Source organism: Euphorbia lathyris, chromosome 1, assembly GCF_963576675.1.
Source record: "Euphorbia lathyris chromosome 1, ddEupLath1.1, whole genome shotgun sequence".
Taxonomy (NCBI): domain Eukaryota; kingdom Viridiplantae; phylum Streptophyta; class Magnoliopsida; order Malpighiales; family Euphorbiaceae; genus Euphorbia; species Euphorbia lathyris.
In genome coordinates, this window is record NC_088910.1 from 129,914,248 (window position 1) to 129,922,295 (window position 8,048).

The 8,048-nt window shown below is 39.3% G+C and overlaps 1 long non-coding RNA gene across 2 annotated transcripts; it reads left to right on the top strand.

The window, feature by feature from the left end:
• The first annotated feature begins 474 nt into the window (after positions 1 to 474).
• On the top strand, positions 475 to 7,202 carry LOC136210993 (uncharacterized). 2 transcript variants are annotated; one of them, XR_010678277.1, is made up of 5 exons: positions 475 to 911; positions 1,490 to 1,620; positions 1,701 to 1,832; positions 2,871 to 6,360; positions 6,909 to 7,202. It is a non-coding gene; the product is annotated as an uncharacterized lncRNA (long non-coding RNA). The 2 variants fall into 2 exon arrangements; XR_010678278.1 differs by having other exon boundaries at positions 475 to 907.
• The last annotated feature ends 846 nt before the right edge of the window (positions 7,203 to 8,048 follow it).

The window sequence follows — 8,048 nt, forward strand, 5'->3', positions numbered from 1 at the left end:
TTCATCATATGAAACTGGTCATCAGCGTACGGAATTGTAATAGTTTATCTCCTAAAGTTTCCCAGTAAGATCAATTTTAATTTGCTAAAGAAAAATTTGATCATGCTAATTTGACAGTTATTTGACATGCTATTTGATTGATAGTCAAATCGGACATTTCAAACAAATATACTAATGAATTGAAGAGATTCCATTTATTTTAGCATGTTGTTTGTAATGGCACTACAAAGAAACAGCGAGTTAGCGACCGGTTTCAGCGACTGGAATAAAATCGGTCGCTAAATGTGTGACCGATTCGGTTGCTAATGGTATTTCGCTGTTGCAAAAAGTTGAGGTAGAAATGCCTCCCATTTTAGCCACGTGCTTTTTCCTTTACCAACCCCTTCTCCAGTTGCTAAATTATTAAACAATAAAAAAAAATTAAAAATATAAAAGGCAAAACGAAAAAGAAAACCTAATTCTTTTGCCAGATAACCCTGATTGCTCAAAAGGTTGAACTGCTACTTTCACTCCGAGAAAACGAACTTCCGCCGTCCTAGATGGAGTTCGAATTTCACTTCCAAACCTTATCCCTCAACTCTTGTGGCCGTCTCAAAAGGTTCAACTGCGACTTTCACTCCCAGAAAAACGAACTTCTCGTGGCTGTCCTTTCAATTTAGCGACTAGTCATGGCCAAGAAGAAGCTCCAGGTCTCCTACGTTTGTGAGTTCGACTTTCAATTTCAGACCTAGTCCCTCTCCTCTAGTGGTCGTTCCCTTCAATCAGGCGATTACTCATGGCCAGGAAGAAGCTCTAGATCTCCTAGGTTTCTAAGAAGCTCTAGGAGTGCAGGAAGAAGAAAAGCACAGTATAGGGAGCAACAATCCCTTCAAATCGGTGGAAGAAGCTGTAGATTCAATTAAAATCAGTGGGTAACCTTTCTATCTTTTAAGTTTGATGGTAGTTATCAATTAATGTTTGGTGCCTCACTTTGTTATATGTAGTGGTGAAATTGAAAATTAATTTGTTTTGGGAAAGCTGAGTATAAGTTACGGAGATGATGATAATTTACATTTCTGCTGATGTAATGGGTTTATACTTTTTGCTTTAAGATTCAAGTGGGTAGATGAATTATGTACATGCCTCGTAGTATCTTATGCTCTATCGACAAGTTAGTAACCTTTATCTTTATATCATAGGTTGTTTATTGTGTCAAGTCCGTTTGAGATTTCTAGTCGACATATCTGTTTACCAAACTTGTCACCCTTTTGTAACTTTTCATTTATTTGATGATGTTTATTAGTCTCAGTAATGAGAAAGATGAGAGAATGGAAATGGCATTGCATGTAGCCTTTCTAGACTTTGCACGATTACATGACATTTTGATGATGTCATCTGTTTCTATCTATCTACTTTTATTTTCAGTTTCAGCTTTGATTGTTAACGCCCTTCACTTTTCTATTTCTTGTTGAATTAAGCCATTGACTGTCTGTTTCGTTGCATATGATAGGGTGTGGATCTAGCTATCAAGCCAAAAAGTTTGAGAATTTCTACTTGGTTGTTTGCACTGGTTGTATAATGCTGAAGGTTGCTTGTCATCCTAATTGTAGTTCGTTAGAATCTACATTTTGCTCAACGAATGTAAGTAAAACTGTATCATTTTGGTTTTCAAATTTCTCATTATATATGCAGTTGTAATATAGAATGTTAACCTTGCTTAGTTGAGGCCTTAAGTTGCTGGGCCACCTGTACAAAGATGTTCCATGGACAATCATTTTCCTCACCTCTTTGCATAGCTTGGAGTTTTCAGACCAAATCTGCACTTGCTAGCCTCACTAGTTGCAACTATCAAGGTATGACACTCACTGATTGAAAATGAGTGATCCTTAGGAATTTATTTGATTAATTGGTGCTTTAGGAATGGTCAATATGTTTGTTTTATGAAATGTGCTATTAAGTTCATTATATGCATGCAAAATACTTAATGGGATTATGAATCAAGGATAGTAATTTGAACTCTGGCTTTGATATATATATATATACTTCTTATCAGTGACAGATTCTGGATTCACCATTACTCCGTCTTATGAAATTTTCCAGTAGTTAGTGGCTACTCAAATCCCTCTGGATTTGGTGGCTACAAAAGTCCTTCTGAATTTGTCATTAATTCTTGTATTGGTTTCTGTTTTCCACATACATATGGATTATAGAGTCTAATCATATATTGTAAACCACCGGCTGCCTATAAGTTCTATTTCGTTACATGTTAATTTGGAAGGTCCCCACATTAGGAGAAACTTCTCTGTTGATTCAATATGAGTTTAAATGATCTCTGTAACACTTGTCTTGTCTGGCATCTTGCTGTAGCTAGTTCAGTTTGACATTTTGCTTGTTAGTTGATTCCCTGATTTGATTATTTTTCTTGGGTTTTTTCAACAGTTATAAGATAAGGAAACATGAAATTGGTTTTGGACGTCTTAAGATATATCTCAAAAGCTGATTTTAGAGTTGTTATTGCTGTTGAGATGGGCATGAACTCTTATTTTTGGTATTATTTTATCTCTTTATTTTGTTTATAATATCTTGATATCTGATAGACATTTAAGATATATTTGAGTTATTATAACTTCAATAGGCATTGTGTTATTATAACATCACATTCTGTTGATAATTTCATTCACCAAAAGTTAACTTTTTTGTACTAATTTACATTCTTGTGCTGTTACAACTTGCCATGGATATTTTTATAATTTTTGTGAAGCAATTCTCTTTTCAAATGTATGTTTCATTTTTACATTCTTGTCATGCTCCTCTTATTTCCGATTTTTGTTTTCTTTTTTCATTTGTTTTCTTCTTCTAATCCTTTTTCATGTATAATTTCTTCTCTACAGATTGAGGGAGAACTTAATTTTTTTGATTAAAGATTGGTTACCGAGGAAAGCGACGGACATCCCAGCCAGGCTGGCACCCCCGCGCAGGACCCCGAACCCCTTTATTAAAGCATAACGCAAAAAGGAAGAAAAGAATAAAGAACAAAGAATTAAGCAAATACAGGAATTAAGAAAAGCAATAATTAGCGCCTCCCCTAACATCCCTAAGGTGAACCGAACTGCAAAAGCTTGGCACCAAGTCCCACCATTGAAAACCTGTCATTGTATGGCCAAAATTTGCAAGAGTGTCAGCCACAGCATTCCCCTCTCTGAAGACATGAGAAACAACCACTCGAATAGACTGCATAAGGCTGATGCACTTCAGCCAGTCCTGTTTAATCACCCACGGGACAACACTAGACTTGGATCGGAAAACATGAACGACAAAGGTGGAGTCACTCTCCAGCCAAACATTACCCCAGCCTCGATCAATAGCCAGACGCACGGCTCTAATAGCTGTTGTTAGTTCCGCAAGATAAGCAAACTGGCAATCTAGCGAAAAAGCAAAACCACCTAACCAACTACCAGAAGAAGATCTGATCACACCACCGCAGCCAGCTCTGCCCCTCGCAACCGAGGCATCCGTGTTGATCTTGATCCAATGCTCGGGCGGCCTCTGCCAGCAGACCGTAATGATCCGAGGAGCTCAAGGAAAGCGCCTTACAACGCCCAGCTCAGAAAGAATATGGAGTTCAACAGCAGAGTTCCAAACGTGACCCCCTACCAAACCCGAGGAGTCTTTAATGCCTCGTCATATCCGTCTTAAGGCTAACGAGACGCAAGGGGATTCACCCTCAAAAATAATTTGATTGCGAGTAAACCAGATAGCCCAAACACTGTTAACCACCGCAACAGCCCAAAGCTCTGAAATCTGAGAACTAAAGCGGAACTGAGCAGCAGATTCAACCAATTCTCGAACCGTAGAAACCGTAGGAAGCCGACGGCCGAACAGCGAGGAAACGCCTTTCCAAATTTCCTGTGCAAACCAACAGCTAATGAAGATATGACTCACAGACTCGTTATCTAATTGACACAAAGGGCAGCGAGAAACAAGCACACAGCCCCGCTTCCTGAGTTGATCAAACATAGGTAAATAACCGAGCACCGCCCGCCAGCAAGTTAGCGAGTGAGCCGAGGGAATTGATGCACACCAAATGAAGCGAGACCAATTTTTAACATCTGTCTGCGGGCACAACCATGCATAGAATAGTTTAACAGAAAAAACACCACCTACCGCCGGCTTCCAGACACAGATATCAGCACCGTCAGTCCCACGATCAACCGCTCGAATTCTGATCTGAACATCCTCATCCATGTCTGGAAAATTCCAATAATTACCATGGAAATAATCATCCACCAATTCATTCCGACCCATACGCTGACTGGGAGATAAACCCACTTGATCAGCCACCGGGGGCTCAATCCAAGCGTCAAACCAGAAACTAAGACTCGAGGGAGAACCAATCCACCAGAAACAATGGTCCCGAATGACGGCATAGACCGATCTAATAGACGTCCAAATTGACGAATTAAAAATCCAGCTACGAGGGTTCCCCGACCTGCTGATAAATCTAGATCTTAACACTCGGAAGCACAGCGATTTATCCTGAAGCAAGCCCCAAGCTAATTTGCCCATGAGAGCTCTGTTCAATGTGATTATCTTTTTAGTCCCAAGACCTCCTTCTGCAAGCTTTTGGCAGCAAAGCCGCCAGGGAACAGAGACCAATTTCCTAGCAGAAATAGATCCAGTCCAAACAAAATTTCTCATACAGCATCTCAATCTAGCAATTAAAGCGGCAGGCCATTTATACACAATAAAGGAATGCAAGAAACTACCAGTAATTACCGAGTTCACTAAGGCCACCCTCCCAGCCATGGACAAGCAACTGCCTTTCCATCTACTAAACTTCGCCACGATGTTGTCCGCCAAGCCAGAAAGCTATCTGGTTTTAGGGGCGCCATAGAAAAGCGGAACCCCAAGGTATCGAAAGAGGATAAAGCCTCTATTTATTCCCATGATATCTGCTAAAAGGTTCCCGCGCCTAGGAGAAACCGAAGGGCTCAGAAACAACTCAGATTTGTGCCAATTCACTTTCTGACCCGATATGGAACCATAGATTTCGAAAATACTGTTGAGTCTGTGCATATTACGGCTGGTGGCCCTGCAAAACAAAAGGATGTCATCTGCATATAACAGGTGGGTCGGGAAAGCCATTGAGTTTGTATAGAGCATCGGATCCAATAGCTCATTCTCACTCAAGGAGAGAATCCAGCGACTAAGGAAGTATTCAGCAAGCCCAAAGAGGATTGGTGCCAAAGGGTCACCTTGTCTGACACCCCTAGAGCAACTAAAGTAGCCACTGACAGAACCATTGTTTAAGATGGAAATACGAGCGGCTGAAAAAATATTTAGAATCCAATCCCAGAATTGGAGAGAGAAACCAAAGGCTTCCAAAACATTAAGTATGAAATTCCTGTCCACGGTGTCAAATGCCTTCTGGATGTCAACTTTAAGAGCCATGTTACCACGAAAGCACCTCCTTCAGAGGCCAAAGCAATACACTGATGAATGCTCCTGCCAGGAATGAAGCCAAATTGATTGTTAGATACGATCCCAGCAGCAACCGCAGCTAGCCTGTCAGCCAAAATTTTAGCAATAATTTTGTAGCTGAAATTACTCATTGCTATGGGCCTGAATTGATCAAGTGAGAGAGCTCCCTCCACCTTAGGGATAAGGGTCATGATACTAGAATATAAGCCCGGAAAAATGTTACCGGTAAGGAAGAAGCTTCTGACCATTTCGTAGACATCCACTCCTACAATCTCCCAGAAGGTCTGAAAGAAAATGCTAGTGAATCCATCAGGACCAGGGGAACTGCTACCATCCATGGCGAAAACGACTTTTTTAACCTCCAGATAGTCCGGACAGCGGGTCAGATCAGTATTTTCATCCTCACTAACCAGCTTGGGAATAATTTCATGAACAATATTTAAGTTACTCGGAATAAGTGAGTCATTTTTTAACAGAGATTCATAAAAAGTGGCGATATGCAAGCCAATTTGATGAGGGTCAGTGACGACCTCATTGTCGATCCGCAAAGTAGAGATGTCTGCTGAAGCTGAGCGAATTGACGCCACACTGTGGAAAAAGGAGCTATTCCTATCCCCGTCCTTCAACCAGTTAATACGGCTTTTCTCCCGGAGATAGGTTGCTTTCCTTCTAAGTAAATCATCCAGGTCTGCGTGAGTAACCAGCTCTGCCTGCTGGAGCTCAGTCGAATGCCCCTGTTCCGCAATCTCCCGCTGAATCTAACTAAGTTCAGGGAGAACTTAATCATTGTACGAAAAGTGGATTGCTGGAGTTTGTTGATCTGTTTCTATTCGGTTTTCAGTTTCGATCAGATTCAGGACGAAAATCGTTGGAGTTTGTGGGTTAATACCTATGTGCAAGGTAAAGAGTTTCCTCTTGCGAATTTACTATATTGAAGCATGTATTGTAGTTGACTTTAAGCCATGTTCCTTAAAAATTGGTTATCAAATGCTGAGTCCGCTATTTTGAGACTGTCCCGTTGTTCATGCTCTGTTGTCTCCGCTATTCATGCTTTGATGTCCTGTTTTTGTTACTGTCCTGCTGTTTTTTTAACTATGCTATGTATTTAATGCTTGTTGTTCGTAGTGTGTTTCTTTAGATTTGAACTCCTTATTTCCAAGCTGGATTGTCTTCGTAAATCATGTTGTGTCATAACTTTTATGTCTATTATTCCATACAGAATTTGTAGTTTACATTTGCCTATGATTATGAAAGTTGTTGCATGTCTTGTTTCCTAATATTGTGTCCTTTCGATTCTTGGCTGCTGGTATAAAAAATCATTAACACATGTTCTGTCTCCTTGCTTGTGCATTTGTGCTATTTTAATTTTCAAATTAAATGGATGATACGAACTTGTTTTATTGGAGTTGCAATGTGATTGTCATTCCGATTTGTTCTGTTTATTGTAGGAAACTCATGAACATCTTACCCAAGTTAAACTTGAACAGACTATTGAGTAAATTGTTCACTCCATTGATGAATTAAGAGCGTTCTACCTGGCTGGAGGGCTTAATAGGGATGATGGAATTTTTGGACTGGGTTCAGCTGCTTCTGAGTATTATCATGACCGGTATCCTAGAAATTTAAGATCATTGTCATTTAAAGTTCTGCTGATGAATCTAATTAGGTGTTAATACTGTAATTCTTGAGATAAGAACAACACTTGAGACTTATGTCTTAATGGCTTCAATGTTTATATATATATTGACTTAATCTTTGAATATTATTTATGCATGTATATTTTTCGTTTCATGAATTATTAATTAAATATGTTCAATTTATTATGAAGTTTGCTTGTAATTGTAATTATAAATAATCTTAAATTTGATTGGTAATGTCATATTCTATCATTGTTGGGTTTGTTGGAACATGCATTACATAAACTAGATATTGATCCATGGTTTGGTTATTTGGTGTCGATGTGTTTGATAAATTGGGTAGTAAGATGAGACCAGGTGAGGCTGAGGCTGGGGGATATAATATCTGTCTGTGTGCATATATTGCTACTGATCATACTGTCCGCATATATTAGTGCAGTCCGTATGGAATTTTGATGAGAAAAGGTATCCAAAATTTTACCGACGGAAATTTTATTGGAATTCATCGGTAAACGGTAAGTGGTGCATGGTGCTTCTTTGCCAGTTAGCAACCAGATTCGGTCGCAAAAACAAGTCGCAGAATTTACAACCGCAGTTTGCAACTGACTATTCGGTTGCTAAATGAGCAACCGATAATGAAAATAACAGCTTGGTGATGTTACCAACACGCTACTTAGCGATCGAAGTGATTCGGTTGCTAAATGGTAGATTCCGGTTGCTAAAAAGCATTAGCGACCGAATTAGCAATCGAAAATTCGGTTGCTAACTCGCTGTTTTCTTGTGGAGGACTTAATTGTTGATATTTAATGTATTAAACATCTTAAACATAATTAATTAATGTTTAGAAAGTCCGACGTAGAAATCAAATAATAATCAAATCAAACCGTTCAAATTTTGGATTAAGTAGTATAAATGTTTGAAAACATTTTAGAGATGAATGCTTACATTTAT